This window comes from Ovis aries, chromosome 12 (assembly GCF_016772045.2).
Source record: "Ovis aries strain OAR_USU_Benz2616 breed Rambouillet chromosome 12, ARS-UI_Ramb_v3.0, whole genome shotgun sequence".
Taxonomy (NCBI): domain Eukaryota; kingdom Metazoa; phylum Chordata; class Mammalia; order Artiodactyla; family Bovidae; genus Ovis; species Ovis aries.
The window spans coordinates 59,543,496-59,561,895 of NC_056065.1; the positions used below are offsets into that span (position 1 = coordinate 59,543,496).

At 41.5% G+C, this 18,400-nt stretch overlaps 1 protein-coding gene across 4 annotated transcripts in view; it reads left to right on the forward strand.

The window, feature by feature from the left end:
- Positions 1 to 1,280: 1,280 nt before the first annotated feature.
- The window catches only part of RALGPS2 (Ral GEF with PH domain and SH3 binding motif 2), a 159,525-nt gene continuing 142,405 nt past the window's right edge, over positions 1,281 to 18,400 (forward strand). For all 4 annotated transcript variants that reach the window (XM_042229400.1, XM_060396637.1, XM_015099335.3 and 1 more), the window contains exon 1: positions 1,281 to 1,449. The gene's annotated coding sequence lies outside the window, so the exon portion shown is untranslated. The remainder of the gene's footprint in view (positions 1,450 to 18,400) is intronic.

An 18,400-nucleotide genomic window follows, 5' to 3' on the forward strand; every position in this document is an offset into this window, starting at 1 on the left:
TGAAAAGAACATGAACTTTACCTATCCTTTTTTTGTTTGCTCTTAACAACTTTGGGCGTGGAGAAGGGAGGGGGAGGCGCTTTAAAGAAGTAACTCTATTTAAGAGACAAGGGTTGAAGGGCATTCTAGCTTCCCTAACTAGAGTGAAGGGCAGTCAATGGAGGAAATAGTTAGCATCCTACAATATACACGATTCATCTGTTCTGTTTAGGGGTTATTAGAGAGGAAAGAAAGTAAACGGGAAGGATTTTGTCGCTTTCCTGTTTTTTGGGCAACGCTGGTTCACAGCATTCCTTTCACATTCTACCATACATTGCCTGGAGAGAGAGAGGCAGATTATCCAATAAACCATCCATTTCTAAATGGTCTAATGATAGCATATACAAAGGTGGATCACCTTCCATTTATAGTCAGGCTGCATCAAATGGTGCTAATTCTAAATAGGCCACCCCATATAGTGCACCCTCCGAAACAACACCCTTCCGCTGTTTAACGAAATCCATTCCTTTTTTATTCACAGGAAATATTTAATATTCCAGAATCTTGTTCTTGTATTCAACGTGAAAATACTGCTCACCTGGAACTCATCAATCTGAGACCCAAGGGATGCCAAAGTCCCTGTCATCTGCTCATTAAGCCAAGGGCATCACACAAAGGCCTACTTCTAACACCTCCTGAATCTTAATGCGAGAGAGTATTGATCTCTACAATTTATGATCCTACGGCAGTGGGGTGGCTCTTCACACGTGGAACCTCCTCACTTGTGCACAGTGACTTCGAAAAACACCTCTGGCGCGGGCAGGATATAGGATCCGGGAGCCGAGGGTTTCCTCGGTTTCTTCGTTCTCTGGCCTTAAAGGTAAGGTGCCGGGCGCTGAAAGCGGCGGCCACCGCAACGAATTTCACCGTGGAGGGCCGGGCGCGGGGAGCCGGTGGCCGGGCTGCCGCGGAGGCCCCACCTGTGCGTCCCTCCAATCCTTCCCCGCCCCCTCGTTTGGCCGGTAGCGGCCCCTCCTTCTGGCGGGCTCGAGGCGGAGGGACTGCAGCTGTGGGCGCGCGCCGCGGCCGCGGGCCCCCGGGGACAGTTGGGCTCGGCCTGGCAGAGGAGCCGCTGGCGGAAGCGCGCGCCGGGAAGACCCCCGCCGGCCGCGACGCTCGGGGCCCGCGCGAGCGCGCTCGGTTGGTGCACGAGCGCGGCTCCGCCCCGCCTGCTCGGCGCGCGCCCCCGCCCGGCCCGCTCTCCTCCCCCATCCCCGGCGCGGACGGGGTGGATCCAGCTCACTCCCCTCCCCTGAGCGGCCGCGGCGGCGGCCGGCGCTGAATGAGAGACGCCGACTGCTCGGGTCGCTGAGCGCTAGCCTAGGCGGCGGTGGCGGCGGCGGCAAAACGGCGGAACGGGAGGCCCGCGCCGTCCTTCCAACCTCCGAGGCGTCTGCCGGGGCTGCACAGGTCGGTGCCTTCGCCGCGGGCCTGGTGCGGAGCCTCGGAGGGCGGTGCGGGGGAGGGAAGGTGGGTGCGCTGCGACCCCCGAGCGGCGCGGAGCCGCAGCGGCGGCGGCGGCATCGCGGGGAATGGCGGCGCCTGGGGCGCTGCGGCGTGTGTCGTTCGCCCGGCCGCGGGCCCCGGGACTGCTCGCCCTCGGCGAGGAGAGGGGGTTGAGGGGGTTGCAGGGCTCGGGCTGAGGCAGGAGGGGGCTCGGAACCCAGGGCCGCGCCTCCCTCGGCAGCTCGCTCTCGGCGTCAGGAGGCGGCCATGGGGTCCCCGCTCCGGCTCTCTGTCCTGAGGCCCGGGGGTCAGCCCGTCTCGCCTCTCCTCGCTTCTCCCCTGGGTGGCGGAAGCCCCCGGCCTCCGCCCGCGCTGCCTTGGCGCCCAGCGGCACCTCAGCCTCCCTTCAGGTGAGCGGAGCCGGGGCTCGGGGAGTCGGAACCCGCCGAGGCGGGCCACACCCCCTCCCCAGCCCTCGCAGCTGCGCCCCCGAAGCCCGGCCGCCCAGCTGGCCGCCTTGCGGACCCGCACTCTCGCGGTCAGGGTGACCTGTTGCGGAGCGGCCCGCAGCCCGAATCGCCCGCCGACTCGGACCGGGAGGGACAGGTCCTGCGCTGGCCCCGCGCGGCGGGACGCGGGGCTGGGGGCCGCTGCCGGAGATCGGGTGTGCGGTCCTGCTAGGAGCGGACGTACTGAAAAAAAATAAATAAAAGAGGTTCCCCCACGGGTCTGATCAAACACTTGCAGAGCGGGGATATCTGTCTGCAAATATCCGGGATTCCATTGCAGTATCGGATTAGGTAGGCTCATAAACACCATGCTTTGGAGGTGATTTGAGAGAAACCCGAGCCAGGAGTGAGGAGCTGTTATCTGTATCTGGAAAATAACCTTAAACCTGTGCTGAGCTAAATTATCCCCCCACATGCCCCCGTCAAAGCTCTTTTCCTGTAGCTGTGTGTTGTGCAGACGCAGTCCAGTTTCACTGTACGTGGGCGTGTTTGGGAAGAAGCTGCGAGCTGATAGGAGGTACCTTAGTACAAATGTTAATTTGTTTTACCCAGGAGGGGTGAGGGAGGAGGAAGAAAGGGCACTGATGTTAGCTGTGGAGGAAGGGGCCATTGAAACACTAAATTTCTGTTGAAGAAAGCTCTAAAAAGAAATACACAGTACCTGGCCTTTAAGATGGTTAAGAAGGAAATACAGTCAGCAGTTAATTCAGCTTTATCTTTTACATGCCCAGGATTTTAAAATTTCAACGCTGTAGTTGCTATAGAGAGCTTTGTTTTCGTACCGGTGTTTGTGAATTGATCTTGGTGTTTTTCTGTATTCACCATCAAGCCAGCTCTGTCTCTTTTGAAGATGACCATCAGAATTTTGGGAAACTTTTGGATCTGAGCAGCATAGTATTACAGTCATAGATCATAGCTTGCTAGCCCTAAAAGCCTATTCCATCCAGATAATTATGGTTATACAGTGCTGTAGGATCATAAATAATGTGTGTTACTGTTACTGCTGCATATCTTCCTGGAGACTTTAGAATTATGAAGGATCTTATCCAGACGGTCTTATTTTAATAAAAGCCTCTTACTCAAGGTTTGTAGGCATAAAGTTTATCGTCTAGCTTCAGTTTGGAAAAGTACTTGTTTTATTAGCTTAAAGACCAAATGCAAGGACATTATTTTGAAATGGTAAGATCTACCTTTTTTTTTTTTTTCCCCATTTTATTCCACCTTTCATTCAATTAAGAAATTTGACTTTAAAACACTGAGAATGGTACTTTGGAAATATTGTTCATTTTGCCTAAATCTTTCCAGATTGCAGTATGCTTTTCTGATACGTTCTTTGATTATCAGCAAAAACTGACCAAAATATCCTGAGAGAAAATATAGCTACTTTAAAACTGACCTTGTGGATCCTTTATGTACTTTTATCATATATGTGAGTAATGTATTTGTGTGTGTGTTTATGTACCTAGTACATGTCTCTTTCAGTTTAGTACATGTCATTACAGCTGAGACAGCAGTTTTTTGTAGTGAGTGATGGATATATGTATAAGTGAAATTGTTCTGTTGCAATTTAAGACACTTTTGTCCAGAGGCCCAGTTTGTACACTCATTCATTCATTCTGCACATATTTATTCATTTTCTACTTGGTGCCAGTTAGTTGCCTAGATGTTGGTGATACAACAGAGAAAAGGATAGGTCTGTGCCCTGATGGAGCTTAAAGGGTAAGTAGGCAGATTGTCAGATAACACTATTTAGCATTAGTTTACAACTTTAAGAAGTAAAAACTCCTCTGAAGAGTTTTTTTTGGTTAAGGATATTTGTTGTGTTTTTCCTTCTAAGGATAGTGGGAATTATTACTGAGTGAACAAAAGCATCAAGACAAGTTAGTTTAAAAATACACTGATGTTTATGTACTTTGGGTATCTGGTTCCCCAAAATAAACATTCTACCTTAAGTCACATGATGCACAGTTTACATGTGGTTAGACAGCTTTATACTTTTGGTTTATATAGTTAAATGAGATGTTTGCTAAAAATATTTTTCTTGGCACTTGTTTTTAAGGGAGTCTTAATTCTTTTTTCCCCTAAGTTTTTTAAATCGTTCCTAAATTTTTTCTTCCTCTGGCTGTGTATGTGTGAGTGGACCAAGGTCCTATTGTTCTTCCTTAAAATCTAATAACCATTATCGCTAAATCAGAGAATTCTGACTGAAATTTTTCTTTTTAAAATACGACAAACAGTGGTAAAGTTTGTCGCAAATTATTGTTGTTGTTTAGTCTCTGAGTCATGTCTGACTCTATTGCGACCCTATGGACTATAGCCCACCAGGCTCTTCTGTCCATGAGATTTCCCAGGGAAGAATACTAGAGTGGGTTCCCATTTCCTTCTCCAGGAGATCATCCCAACCCAGGGACCTTTGCAGATCACAAAACTTTTTAATATACTGCTGCTGCTGCTAAGTTGCTTCAGTCATGTCCGACTCTGTGTGACCGCATAGACGGCAGCCCACCAGGCTCCCCCGTCCCTGGGAGTCTCCAGGCAGGAACACTGGAGTGGATTGCCATTTCTTTCCCCAGGGGATCATCCCCACCCAGGGACCTTTGCAGATCAGAACACTTTTTAATATACTGTTGAGTCTTAAATATGTTGATACTTCTTATTTACAGGAGTGCCAACAATTAACATTGACCTTGTGCGTGTGCTTAGTCGCTTTGGTCACGTCTGACACTTGGTGACCCTCATGGACCCTTAGCCTGCCAGACTCCCCTGTTCGTGAAATTTTCTCGGCAAGAATACTGGAGTAGGTTGCCATGCCCTCCTCCAGGGGATCTTCCCCACCCAGGGATGGAGTCCGGTCTCCTGCATTGGCAGGCGTATTCTCTACCATGGAGCCACCAGGGAAGCCCAGAACATTGACCTTAATGTAGGTATTATCATCTCCATTTTGAGCTGAGGAAATGGAAATGTGAGTATACCAACGAGCAAGCAGTGAACCTAAACCCAAGTCTTAGCTCTTACTACAATGTGATGCTCCACCTGGGGCGTGTTGATGGGGGGAGCATCAACATCCGCTGCTACAGTTCAGCATACAGTATAGCTGCTAGCCTGCTTTTCCAGAAATTTCTAAATAACTTTTAAACTCTGAACCCAACTGTTAGTTGAGATTTAATTAGACCTGTTTAGAATCTAAAAGTTCTGCTTTTTATTGCTGTATAAAAAAAGACAGTTTGGATCTACTTTTAATGATATAAATGTTTTGAGAATAAGATGTTTTAAAATTGATCCTCTTTTCTGAATGTGAAGTTTTTATTGTATAACAACTGTATGTAGATTAAAGCAAATTGCTTCCCTCTGGGTGCTACATTTTTTTAGTTACTCAGTTTTCAATAAAAAGATAATTCAGATAGTCTGAAACTCTGACTTAACCTGAGTGAGGTTTCTTGGAGAATAAAATTACCCTCTAAATTGTTTTTTTTTTTTTTAAATATGTCTTACTCCCGTTGGTTTACAGATTTTCTTCCGTGAGAAAATAAAGATTGGATATGATATATTTTGGTAGCTTTAAATTAATCTGGAGTCTTTCTTGATTAACATCTTGAACTTTTGGTTTAGGAAACCTTTTAACCATGTCATAGGAATAAAAACACTGAAATTTGAAATATGTGATGTCTGCCTATTCTATGCAAAGAAGAAAGTTTGAGTATATATTTAGCAAGTCCCTTTAGTCAGTAATGGCTGGTTAGGGATGTAGGAAGCAGTGTTCATAGGACTCAGCTTTTGAAGGTGCCTGGCAGCTTATGTGTGCCACCACAGGGAACTTTGGTACAGGCTTTTGAATGACACATGGCTTTGGTGTATGAGAGGCTTGAAAATGAAGCCCTCACCTTGAGCTTAATTGATACCCTTCTGTTATTTTGTTTATATGACCTTTTCTCCAAACAGATCTTTCCTTTAGAGCTCAATTTCCTTCTTGCTCATTCTTGGAGAACCCGTTTCTGAAAACCTTGCCTAAATAGCAGCCCCATCACACTCTACCCTCATCTTTATTTCTCTTCACAACAGTAGTTTATCTGACATTATAGCATATGTTGATTTGCTTATTATCTGCTTCCCTCTGAATATAAGGAGGGACCTTCCTTGAGGTCCTTCACGAGGTCAAAGACTTGGCTCACTGATGTCTTCCTAGCACCTAGAAAAGTGCCTGGCACAGTCAATGCCCAGATAAACTTTGTAGAGTGGTTGAATTAATTGATACTAAATGATACAAAAAACACTAGTTATGTTTCTTGAAAGCAACAACACACTAACTTTGGGCTTTAAATAATACACCTGTACAGTTAAAAAGAAAGTTGTACTGTAAGACTTAAAATGAAAACCCCACCCCCTGAATAATTTTCCCTCCCAGGTCCTGCTTTTAGAGCAATTATTTTTGATACGTTTAGCTGTTGGTTTTTTTTTTTTTCTTTCTGATATTTATTTCCATATTTTAAGGTACTACTTGTTTTTCAGTTTTAGATATCTGTTGGCTTCCTCCTCTGGAAGATGAGTCTATGCTTTAGGGTTCTTAGGCCCGCTGAGCTTCCTCTCCCTTTATCTCCTTAGTATAGTCACCTAATACGTTATATCTCCTAATGTAACATATAGTTATGTAACTTATTGTTTATTGTTTACATTATTATGACTTTGTGTATCTGTTTACCGTTGAACTATACAGTGTTCTATGATTGTATTTCATGAATTTAAAATTTGGGGGGGACTTCTCTGGCGGTCCAGAAGCTAAGACTCTGTGCTCCAGTGCAGGGGGCCCAGGTTGCATTGCTGGTCAGGGAACTAGATCCCACATGCCACAGCTGAGTTTGCATGCCGCAACTAAGACCTGTTGCAGCCAAATAAATAAATATTAAATATTTTTCTTTTTTTTTTTGCTTAGTGTCCTATTTGTCTCTATCCACCACCTGCCCCCACCAGGAACTGTCTCAGTATGTGCAAACACAACAGATTGATCACTCGATATTTTTTTTTTTTAATTGGAAATATCTCAGAGTTCCCTGTCCTTATGCCCAAATCAGCACTGGGGCTCTTCACTCTGCTGGGCATCAGCTTGTGATTTCCCTTTGTGACCCTGGGAGTTCTCTTTACCTTTTCCCTGTGTTAAAGCCCATGTTCTCTGGATCCCTGTCCTCCTCTTTCTCTGATGTACCCCTTTGTTTTGGTGAAATACATCGCTCAGTAACTTTCAAGAAAGAGTGTTTGAGCAGGTGAAATTTCTGAGATGTTTGCATTGCTGAAAATATCTTTCTTCTACGCTGACAGCTGGTTGATAATTTGGCCCTTCTCAGTGTGGGATTCTAAAGTGAAGTAATTGTCCTTCGAAACTTAAGGGGTGGTACTGTAATTACCTAGCTTCAGGTGGCTGTTGAAAAGTCTCATGCCCTTTCATCGTCTTCATCCTTTCTGTGTGACTGGAGTCCATTAAGATCCTTCCTCGGTCATCAGTCTGTGTCTCTCACGTCTTCTGTGTCTTGGGTGGGTCTTATTGCATTTCTTCTGCACCGGACTCAGTGGGCCCTTCAACCAGCATTGTCTATATTAGATGAGAGGAGAGGTGACCATCCAGTGCAAGGCTGAGCCAGTTTTTCCTTTGAAGGGCTGAATAGTATTGTGGGCTTTGTGGGCAGTACTGTCTGTTACTGCTACTCAGCTTTGCTTTTGCGCCATGAAGCTGCCGTAGACAGCACAGGCACGTGGTTTGCTGACCCCAATCTGAGCACAGGTGGAAGGATTAGCCGTTGCTTTACTAGGGGTCGGGAGAGAAGAGCAGAATTTGTGGACAGACACGATGGTGGTGGCTTGAGGAAGTTCTCATCTGAGGTTTTCTGTTAGTGTATGATAAGCAAGACCATTAGCTGAGGGTGAGAAAGAATGGCTGTGTGTATTGGAGGTTTGACAAGGGGGAAGGAACATGACACAGCCATCCATCAAAGAGTGGAAAAGTGAAGAGAATAGAGGAGAGGAATATGTTGTGTTGGCTGCTGCTGCTGCTGCTAAGTCGCTTCAGTCGTGTCCGACTCTGTGCGACCCCATAGACTGCAGCCCACCAGGCTTCTCCATCCATGGGATCTTCCAGGCAAGAACACTCGAGTGGGTTGCCATTTCCTTCTCCAGTGCATGAAAGTGAAAAGTGAAAGTGAAGTCGCTCAGTCGTATCCAACTCTTAGCGACCCCCTGGACTATAGCCCACCAGGCTCCTCCGTCCATGGGATTTTCCAGGCAAGAGTACTGGAGTGGGGTGCCACTGCCTTCTCCGATTGTGTTGGCTAGTCAGCATTAAAGGCTCACTTACCTGAGAGAAATGATTCTAAATTTCAGGTTCCTGGCTTTAATAGAAGTATCTCTAAAATCTCACCAAATATGATATCTTACTAAAGGTCTCCCCCTGCCCCCACCCTGGTCAGGTGGGGTTTTTTAAATTAATCATCAGAACTATTCACATATAAGTACTGTATACTTACATATGTATATGTTTTTATACATACAAACATGGCCTATATAACATCTCATTTGTAGAGAAATGCCAAAAGAAAGTACTATAACCTTTCCCAAATACACATTTGATTTAGAGATCATTTGCTTATTCATTTTTTAAAAGCCATGGAGCATTTTTTGTGTTCCAGGGATAGTTCTTGGTGCTGGGGATACAGCTGTAAACAAAAATTGAAAAACATTTGCCTCTATTACATTTATATTTTAACTAACATAATTAAATACACACATCGACATTCGCAAAGAAAGGAACATTATGTAGAGATGAGAAAATATGTTATTAAATGTATTTTTTTTCCAGCTTTCTTGAGGTATAATTGACAAAATTGTAAGACATCTAAAGTATACCAAATGATGATTTAATACATGTTTACATTGTGAAAATGCTCAGCATAATTAGCTGTAAGACAGTGGTCCCCAACCTTTTTGGCACCGGAGACTAATTTCGTCAAAGACAGGTTCCATGGATAGGAGTTGGGGGCAGTGGTTCAGGCAGTAACATGAGCAGTGGGAAACAGCAGATGAAGCGTCACGCACTAGCCCACTGCGTGGCCCTGTTTTTACCAGGCCGTGGACAGATAACAGTCCATGACCTGGGGATTGGTATTAGGGAAGTGAAGTCAAGCCATGATTAGATACCCCTTCACACTACTAGAAGGGCTAGAATTTAAAAAGTTTGGTGATGTAGCAAGTATAGGTATGGATGTTGAGAAATTGGATCCCTCAGACACTAACAGGAATATAAAATTATGTAGCTTCTTTGGAAGATAGTATGGCAGCTCTTAAGGAGATTAAATGTTGAGTTACCATTATAACCTAGCAGTTCTTTCCTAGGTATATACCCAAGGAAGATGAAAGCATGTCTCCATAAAAAATTGTTCCCAAATGATTATGGCAGCATTATTCATTGTAAGGAAAAAAATAGAAATAACACAAATGTCTATCACCTAACAAGTGAATAAACAAAATGTGATACATCCATCCAGTGGGATTATTATTTAGCCCTTAAAAGGAGTAAGGTACGATACATGTTGTATCATCAGTAAATTTTGAAAATATTATGCATGGTGAAAGAAGCAGTCACAAAAGGCCAGATATTATATGATTACATTCATATGAAGCATGCAGAACAGGAATCTATAGAGATAGAATGCTGATTAGTGGTTGCTTGAGGTTGCAGGTAGGAGATGGGAAGGCCTAAAGAGTATAGGGTTTCTTTTTAAGATTTTAAAAATGTTCTACAGTTGACTGCATTGATAGTCCTACATGCCATTAAACTGTATACGTTTTCTTTTTGGCCTCTCTGTGTGGCTTGTCGTATTTTAGCTCCCTGATCAGGGATTAAACGTGAGACCTTGTCAGTGAAAACTCAGGAGTCCTAACCACTGGACCACAAGGGAAATTCCTGAATTGTATACTTTAAATGGATGAATTGTATGGTATGTGACATATATTTCAAAGCTGTTTAAAAAAGCAAGACATGGCAAAAATAATCAGTGATATGAGGCAATGACACTATATTTAATTGAGAAAAGCAAGTTACAGAGCAAAGTATAAAATATCCCATTTTAATAAAACAGTAAAAATCCAATGTTTATTGCAGAGTATAAGTGATCTTGTAAGATTGAAAAATGTTGCACACCAGATGTAAACATTTGTTTACCTAGTTGGTCTTAGGTGAAAAAGAGGGAGAGAAAGAAGGGAGAAAATAACTTGAAGGAAAAGGCCTTGATATAGAAGAAACAGCATTTATAACATAATAAACATAAATCTTGAAAAGAAAATGGTAGTTGTCTATGTGGTGAGATACCAGGGTTTTTTTCTTTTTCTTATTAGATTTTTTTGGATTGTTTGATTTCTTTTATCAATATAAATATCTAAAACTAAATAAGAAAGCAATACAAATAAAACATTTATGAAATCTGAAAAAATGCAGCAGTTTGTTTTCCATAATAGCACCCAACTGGAAACAAGCCAGATGCCCATCAGCAGAAAAATGTAGCAATAATTTGTGGTATGCTCTGTACTGGAATACTATATATCGGTGAAAAAGAAGGAACCACTGCTGTACTTAGCAAATATGGGTGAACATCCCAAACTGTTGATAGAAATCAGACACAAGAGAGTATGTACTGTGTGATCCTCTTTTCTTGAAGCTCAGGAAAAGGTCAAACTCATCTCTGTTGTTGGAAATCAAAGTAGTGGTTAAGGGTTGGGACTATCGGAGCAAGACTTCTGGAGTGCTGGAAATGCTCTATATCTTTATTTGACTGGTGGTTACATGCACATCTCTACATAGTAAAAATTCATAAGTACATTTTAGTATTTATGTGTATCTCAATTAAAAAAAAGTAAAACACATCAAGCCAGAAAAAAATGAAAAAAATAAGCTTTAAAAAATCTGGTGCTCGTGTAAAAAGTCTTTGTATACTTTCAGGGATACTTATTTCATTTCCAAAGACAGTTTCTCTCTGCTTTCAGTTTTTTATTAATTTTTAATTGAAGTATAATTGCTTTATATAATTGTGTTGGTTTCTGCCAAACATCAGCACGAATCAGCCATATCTGCCTTCGTTTTTAATGGTTGCATCATAATGCATAATGGTTGCACATTCTGTGGGTGTATCATAATTTCTTTAAGCAGTCTCTTGATGGGACACTTAGGTTGTTTCTAACTTTAATATACTGTAAAGAGTGATAGAGTTAGCATCTTCTCTTATACATCTTCCTGTGGTTTTCTGGTTGTTTCCTTTTGATGAATTCCTAAAAGGAGGATGGTTTGCTTGTTTGGAGGTTAAGTACAGTTGCATTCTTGCTTGTGCCACATAATTGTTTCTCTGTGCTCTTACTGACTTGGTGATTAACTTTACAAACATAGATTTTGATCTATTATGTAATAAATTCTTATTTTAATTTGCATTTTAAAATATTTTTGGTGAAATTTATATTTTCATGTTTTTGGACATTTAGGCTATAATTTCCTTCTCATATCTTATATACTTACTGCTTATATTCTTAACTCTTAAAAGTCTTTTAACCAGATAAGTCAAATAAACAAAAAAATACATAAAGATTAATACACTTAACACCTCAGATAGAAAAAGACAAATACCAAATGATATCACTTACATGTGAAATCTAAAACATGATATAAATGAACTTATCTATGAAACAGAAACAGACTCACAGAGAGAACAAACTGGTGGTTGCCAAGGCGGGGAGGGTTAGGGGTTTGGGATTAGCAGATGCAAGCTGTTATATAGAATGGATAAACAACAAGTTCCTGTTGTATACCACAGGGGACCATTTTTAATATCCTGTGATAAACCATAATGGAAAAGAAAAAAAAAATACAGTTAACTTGAGAAATGAAACATTACCAGTGCAGTTGAAGCATCCTATTGCTTAACGTTAATAACATGTTAGAGCTCTTCATGTATGAAGAATATTGGTTTTGTTGCTTGTTGTAGACCTTTTCCCTATCTTATTTTCTGTCACATAACTTACGAGTATTTCCATGGTGGCTCAGATGGTAAAGAATCTGCCTGCAATGCAGGAGACCTCGGTTCAGTCCCTGGGTTGGAAAGATCCCTTGGAGAAGGAAATGGCAACCACTCCAGCATCTTGCCTGAAGAATCCCATGGACAGAGGAGCCTGGTGGGCTACAGTCCATGAGACTCAAAGAGTTGGACATGACTGAGTAACTGTCTCTTTTTAGAGTCTTTTATTAAATCTATATTGGCTTCAGTTGTGAGATATACTGTTTAATATACAATTAAGGATAGAAATATACTGTCAGTTGAACCATGACACTCTTAGTTTAAGAGGCATCCTGATTTCAGAGATGTTAAAAGATGAGAAAATATTCATCCTAGAATTGATGAAATATGGGTATATGTTTGGCTGTATGTGTGTGTCGTATGTTTTCTTTAGTCAGATTTATCAGTCTTTTCTACTGTTTCTGTTTTTCTGTTGTCAGTCCTAGACTTTCCTATGCCAACATTAAAAACAATTAACCTAGTTTTACTTCTAGTATTTTTATGCCTTAGACGTTTTTCATCTTTAATTCATCCTGTTTATTTTCATGTAAGATCTAGTTTTTGTCCTTTTACCCAAATAGTTAGCCAGTTGTCATAAAGTTAAAGGCCACTGTCAGTTTTTTGAATAAGTAATGAATGATACAGTCAGATGTGCTTATTTGAAAAATATTAATATGGCTATGGATCTTGGTTGGATTTAGTCTAAAAATTCCCAGTTGCATTTTCTATTAAATATGTATCTTAATTCATTTGCAATAAGAGGAATATGAACGTTAAAACTGTGATTTCATATTGCCTTAAATAATGCATCTGAGTATTCTTGGAATCAGTCAAATAATTAAAACAATTTTTTGCCACATAGGCCATGGTTTTAGTCCTGTGCTTAAAGTCTGTGTGAATCGGGGCAAGTTACTTAATTTTTCTTAATATTCAGCCCCCCTGTTTGTAAAGTGGGCATAGAAGTGTCTTCGCATAGGAACACTGTAAGGATTAAATGAGAAGGTATAAAAGCAAAGTACTAGGCTGAATTAGTTCTTAACTCTTCCTTCTTTCAGGACCGTGAAGATCAAGTGTACTAATAATCACAGCCTAGCTTCTCTTGTATCTGGGGTTACTCTAGATCTCTAGGGTTACTAGAGTAAAGAATTCGTTAGACCTCTTCAGATTCTGATTAAGGTGTCTCAGGGTTTGACTAGAACTTTTCTGGCCTCCTGGAAGTAGCTTATATGACAGATCTATGTGTTTTCTGTTGTTGCTTTTAAGCTGCCCTTCTGTGAATGTGCTGAAATCTTCATAGCTTTTAGGGTTTTGTAGGTAGGGGATTCGTATGTATTTTAGGTTTGACTGATACAGCTTTTATTCTGTCAATTGTCATTAGGATAACCTCTGCTGCTCTTCTTTCACAGTTTAGATTTGTGGATATATTTTTTTATAGGTTTGTGTGGTTCAGATCCCATCTCTTAGGGCTGAGGGTACAGGGGTAAGTCTATTAAAAGGGAAATGTTTTGTAGATACCCTTGGGTAAGAAACTTGCTTTGGACTTGCTTCTTTTTGTCAACAGTGTTTTTGAAAGGTTTCTGTGAGCCCAGTACTTGTGAATGTTATCCTGGAGGAGTAAGTTCTAGATCTTGCACTGGTTGTTTACATCTTCTTGGTGAAGAGAAGAGAGAGAGATGAAATCTTCTATATGAAACCACAGTAAATAACATGAGATTGTATGTAGTTATGTGTCAGATTGAAGAGCAGTGTGCAGGAGAAGAGGAGGGAGTTATATCTCAGTGAGTGCAGGAGTGGTCCTTAGGAAATGTGTTTCATTAAGGTGGTAAGAACATAAGCTTTGGGGAACAGCATTACTGAAGTTACAGCAACAGGAATCAGTTTTGGCATGCTTTGGCCTGAAGGGTTTTTGGAGGTTTTAGAAATAATTTGATAAAATGAGACCAAATTATTCATTCCTTAGAAGTAAAGCAGGTTAAAATTTAAGGGATAACATATACTGATACTGACTTTTGGCTTCTCACTCTATTTCCTTTCTTTTTAAGGTTGTAAATTGATCAATTGTAAATGAAGATTGGAGCGAAAATCCAAACTGTTTAGAACCAGTGTTCTTTTTTTTTTTTTTCTCCCAAAGGGAGGGGGTTTCTAGTTAAGTTATATATGTACTAGGTAATCCTCCCAACAAGAAGATTTAAAACAACATTGATAGGAAAGTAGCATTGATAAGTTTGTTTACCTTTTCCTTTCTGTCCCTATTACTTGGTCTTAGCTAATTATGTAGCAGGTTTTCATTTCAAAGTCTTTCACCTGCCATTGAAAAAGCCAAGGGGTGTAGGGTCAAACTCATCTGAAGAAGGATATTTTGAGCTATAATTCTGAAGGTTTGAGCTTGGGGGAGCCAGCGGTACTGTCGAGGCCTCTGTGCTGCCGTGTGTGAGCAGCGGTGACTTGGCTGTAGTAATGGTGTCAGCACTTCTAGACCCCTCTTCTGCTTCAGTTCAGTGTGGTGCAGCAGACATAGCTACGAAGGGAGAGGGTTATCGACGTTTACTACTTCTATCTGAGCAGAATTGAAAATGATAGATGATAATGGGCTTTCCTTGTCTCAGTCGTAATACCATTGCTGTCGTGTGGCCACCCTCGACTTAACAACAGCTGGGCCTATGTCCCATGTCTTACTTGTGTGATACTGTAAATTATATGATCTCCTTAATAACAACCAAAAGTTGTATTTATGACTGCTTAATTACTGTAACTAAATAGATTAAAAATACTGATAAGACTTTTGAGCCCCAGGTGAAGGGTGACTTAGCTGACTCAGTGTCCCAGACATGTGTTTGATAATTCTGGTGTGCCTGCAGTTCCACAGTACATTGCAGAGGAATAGACCTCAATAGCTATGTTTTTAACCACGTAAAAGCTATATTCCACCTGATTGATCCAGGAGTGGGCATTTGACCTATGGGCTGCTAATCTGTAAACCAGCCAACCACCTGGCGTTGTCTGGTGGGGACAATTACAGCCATGTACAGGGAACGTGGAGTTAACTTGCCATTGAGCCATGAGAGCCTTAGCTGGGAAGATGGCGTTAGTGTGGAGTCCTGTAAAACTAAAGTCTGAGAGACTGGAAAGGTGAGTATAAGCAGAAGCTGAGAGTCACAGCAATGGTAAAGGGCTGAGGAAGCCAGTTGGTAACCAGAAGAGAATGAGGTATCTGTGATGAGAGAAGCACACAATTGTGAGCAGGAAGCCGTGCGAGAGACAGAGGTGGGCGCAGAGCTGAGCCTGGAGCTTCTGCTCTCTGGCTCTGTAGACACTCCTCTCCTGCTACTCCAGGACTTCTGTGGCTCCTGCCCTTCTGGAGACCCCATCCCGTTTTTTCCCCAGGAAAGCGTGCAGGCTTTGGTGTCAGACTTTTGGCAGTAGAATTCTGGCTCTGTCTTTTAATAGTTGTGTGACCTTGGAAAGGTTGTTTTAACTCCTCTGTCTCATTCCTTATCTGTAAAAAGTGAGCATCATAAATAATATTGATACCTTTCCTTATGGGGCTGATGTCAGGATTAAATGAGATGACACAAAAGCTTTTATAACAATAGTAAGATCATAACCGGTGTTCAGTGAGTAGTGTCATACATAACATGCTCTTTAGGGTAATTTGAATGAATTTCTTGCAACTAAAAGAGCCTAAGGAAATAATTTGCTTGGAGATTCACTTAGAGAAGTGCACCCTAGGGTGTGGGTTGAGTAACCAGGGTTATTTTAGGTAGTGTACAGGGCACTGAAAAATAGTCTTATTCACCTTGTGAGTAATGGGACTTGCTATATTTACTGGCATACCTTCTTTTATTGTATTTTGCTTCATTATACTTCACAGTCTTTGTTTTTTACAGTTTGAAGGTTTGTGGCAACCCTCCATTGAGCAAGTCTGTCGGTGCCTTTTTTCCAACAGCATTTGCTCACTTCTTGTCTCTGGCTTACATTTTGGTAATAATTCTCAAAATATTTAAGCTTTTTCATTATTATATTTGTTATGGTGATCTGTGATCAGTGAACTTTGATGTTACATTGTAATGGTTTTGGGACACCCCGAACCTTCCCCATATACCATAGCGAGCTAATGTGTGCATTCTGGCTACTCCACCAACTGGCCGTTGATGTCCCCACCCCCACTGATCTCTGTCCATCTGTTGAGGCCTCCCTATTCCAAAAAAATGGGGTATTGAAATTAGGCCAAGTAATAACCCTACAGTGGCCTCTTAAGTGTCCAAGGGAAAGGAAGAGTGGCATGTCTTTCACTTTAGATCAAAAGCTAGAAATGATTAAGTTTAGGGTGGAAGGCATGTTGAAAGCCAAGATAAGAAAGCGGAACCAGCCTTATTGTTCATAATGGAGAAAGTTTTAGTGATCTGAACAGAAGATCAAACCAGTTACAATATTCTGTTAGGGGAAAGCCCCAACTCTCTTCAGTTGTATGAACACTGGGAGGGGTGAAGAAGCTGCAGAAGAAAAGTTTGAAGCTATCAGAAGTTGGTTCACAAGGTTTAAGGAAAGAAGCCGTCTCTGTAACATTAAAGTGCAAGGTGAAGCAGGAAGTACTGATGAAGAAGCTGCAGCAACCCAGCCAAAAGTTTTAGCTAAGATAATTAACGAAGGTGGCCACCCTAAACAACAGGTTGTCAATGTAGACAAAACAGCCTTCTGTTGGAAAAAGATGCCATCTAGGACTTTGATAGGTAGAGAAGAGAAGCCAAAGCCTGGCTTCAGAGGATGGGTTGACTCTCTTGTTAGGGGCTAATGTATCTGGTATCTTTAAGTTGAAGCCAGTGCTCATTTACCTTTCCCCAAATCCTGTGGCCCTTAAGAATTATGCTACATCTTCTTTCCCTGTGCTCTACAAATGGCATAATAAAATCTTCATGGTAGCACATTTGTTTACATGTTTGTTGTGGTTTTTTTTTTTTTTTCCCAAGACAACTTTTATTGAAGCATAGTTGATTTACAGTGTTGGGTTTCAGGTGTACAGCAAAATGAATCAGTTATTTTTTTTTCAGATTCTTTTCCATTATAGGTTATTGCAAGATAGCAAGTATACTTCCCTGTGCCATACAACAGGTTCTTGTTGTTTATCTAATTTATATACAGTAGTATGTATCTGTTAATCCCAAACTCCTAATTTATCCCTCCACTTCCCGTTCCCCTTTGGTAACCGTAAGTTTGTTTTCTATGTCTGTGAGTCTGTTCTGTTTTATAAATAATTTCATTTGTATCACTTTTTTAGACTATACATATAAATAATGTGATATTTGTCTTTGACCTACTTCACTTAGTATAATAATCTCTAGGTCCACCCATGTTGCTGGAAATGGCATTATTTCCTTTTTTTTATGGCTAAGTAATATACTGCTATATAAATCTCACATCATCTTTATCCATTTATCTGTTAATAGACATTAGGTTGCTTCCATGTCTTTGCTATTATAAATAGTGCTGCTGTGACCATTGAGGTGGGTGCCTCTTTTCAAATTAGTTTCTGTCTCTTCCGGATATGTGCCCAGGAGTGGATTGCTGGATCATATGGTAACTATTCTTTAAGCAGTCTCCATACTGTTCTCCATAGTGGCTATACCAATTTACATTCCCAGCAACAGTGTTTATGACATGTTTTGCTGAATATTTTAAGTCTACTGTTGAGACCTACTGCTCAGAAAAAAGATTCCTTTCAAAATATTGCTGTTCATTGGCAATGCGCTTGGTTCCAAAGAGATGGAGATTTTCAAGATTAGTGTTGTTTTCATGCTTGCTAATACATCTATTCTGCAGCCTATGGATCAAAGAGTAATTTTGACTTTCAAGTCCTTATTATTTAAGATATATTTTATAAGGCTATCAGTGAAAGAATTAGTCATTCAGTCATGTCTGCCTCTTTGCGACCCCATGGATAGTAGCCCACCAGGGTCCTCTGTCCGTGGGATTCTCCAGGCAAGAATACTGGAGAGGGTTGCCATTCCCTTCTCCAGGGGATCTTCCTAACCCAGGGATCAAACCCAGGTCTCCTGCATTGCAGACATAGTCTTAACCATTTGAGCCACCAGGGAAGCCCATAGCTGCCACAGATGTAAGGCTGTGGCTGCCATAGATAGTGATTATTTTGATGAATCCAGGCAAAGTAAATTGAAAACCTTCTGGAAAGGATTCACCATACTTGCTGCCAGTAAGAACATTCATGATTCCTTGGAAGAGGTCAAAATATCAACGTAAATAGGAGTTTGGAAGAAGTTGATTCCGGATGACTTTGAAGGGTTCAAGATATAAGTGGAGGAAGTAACTAGC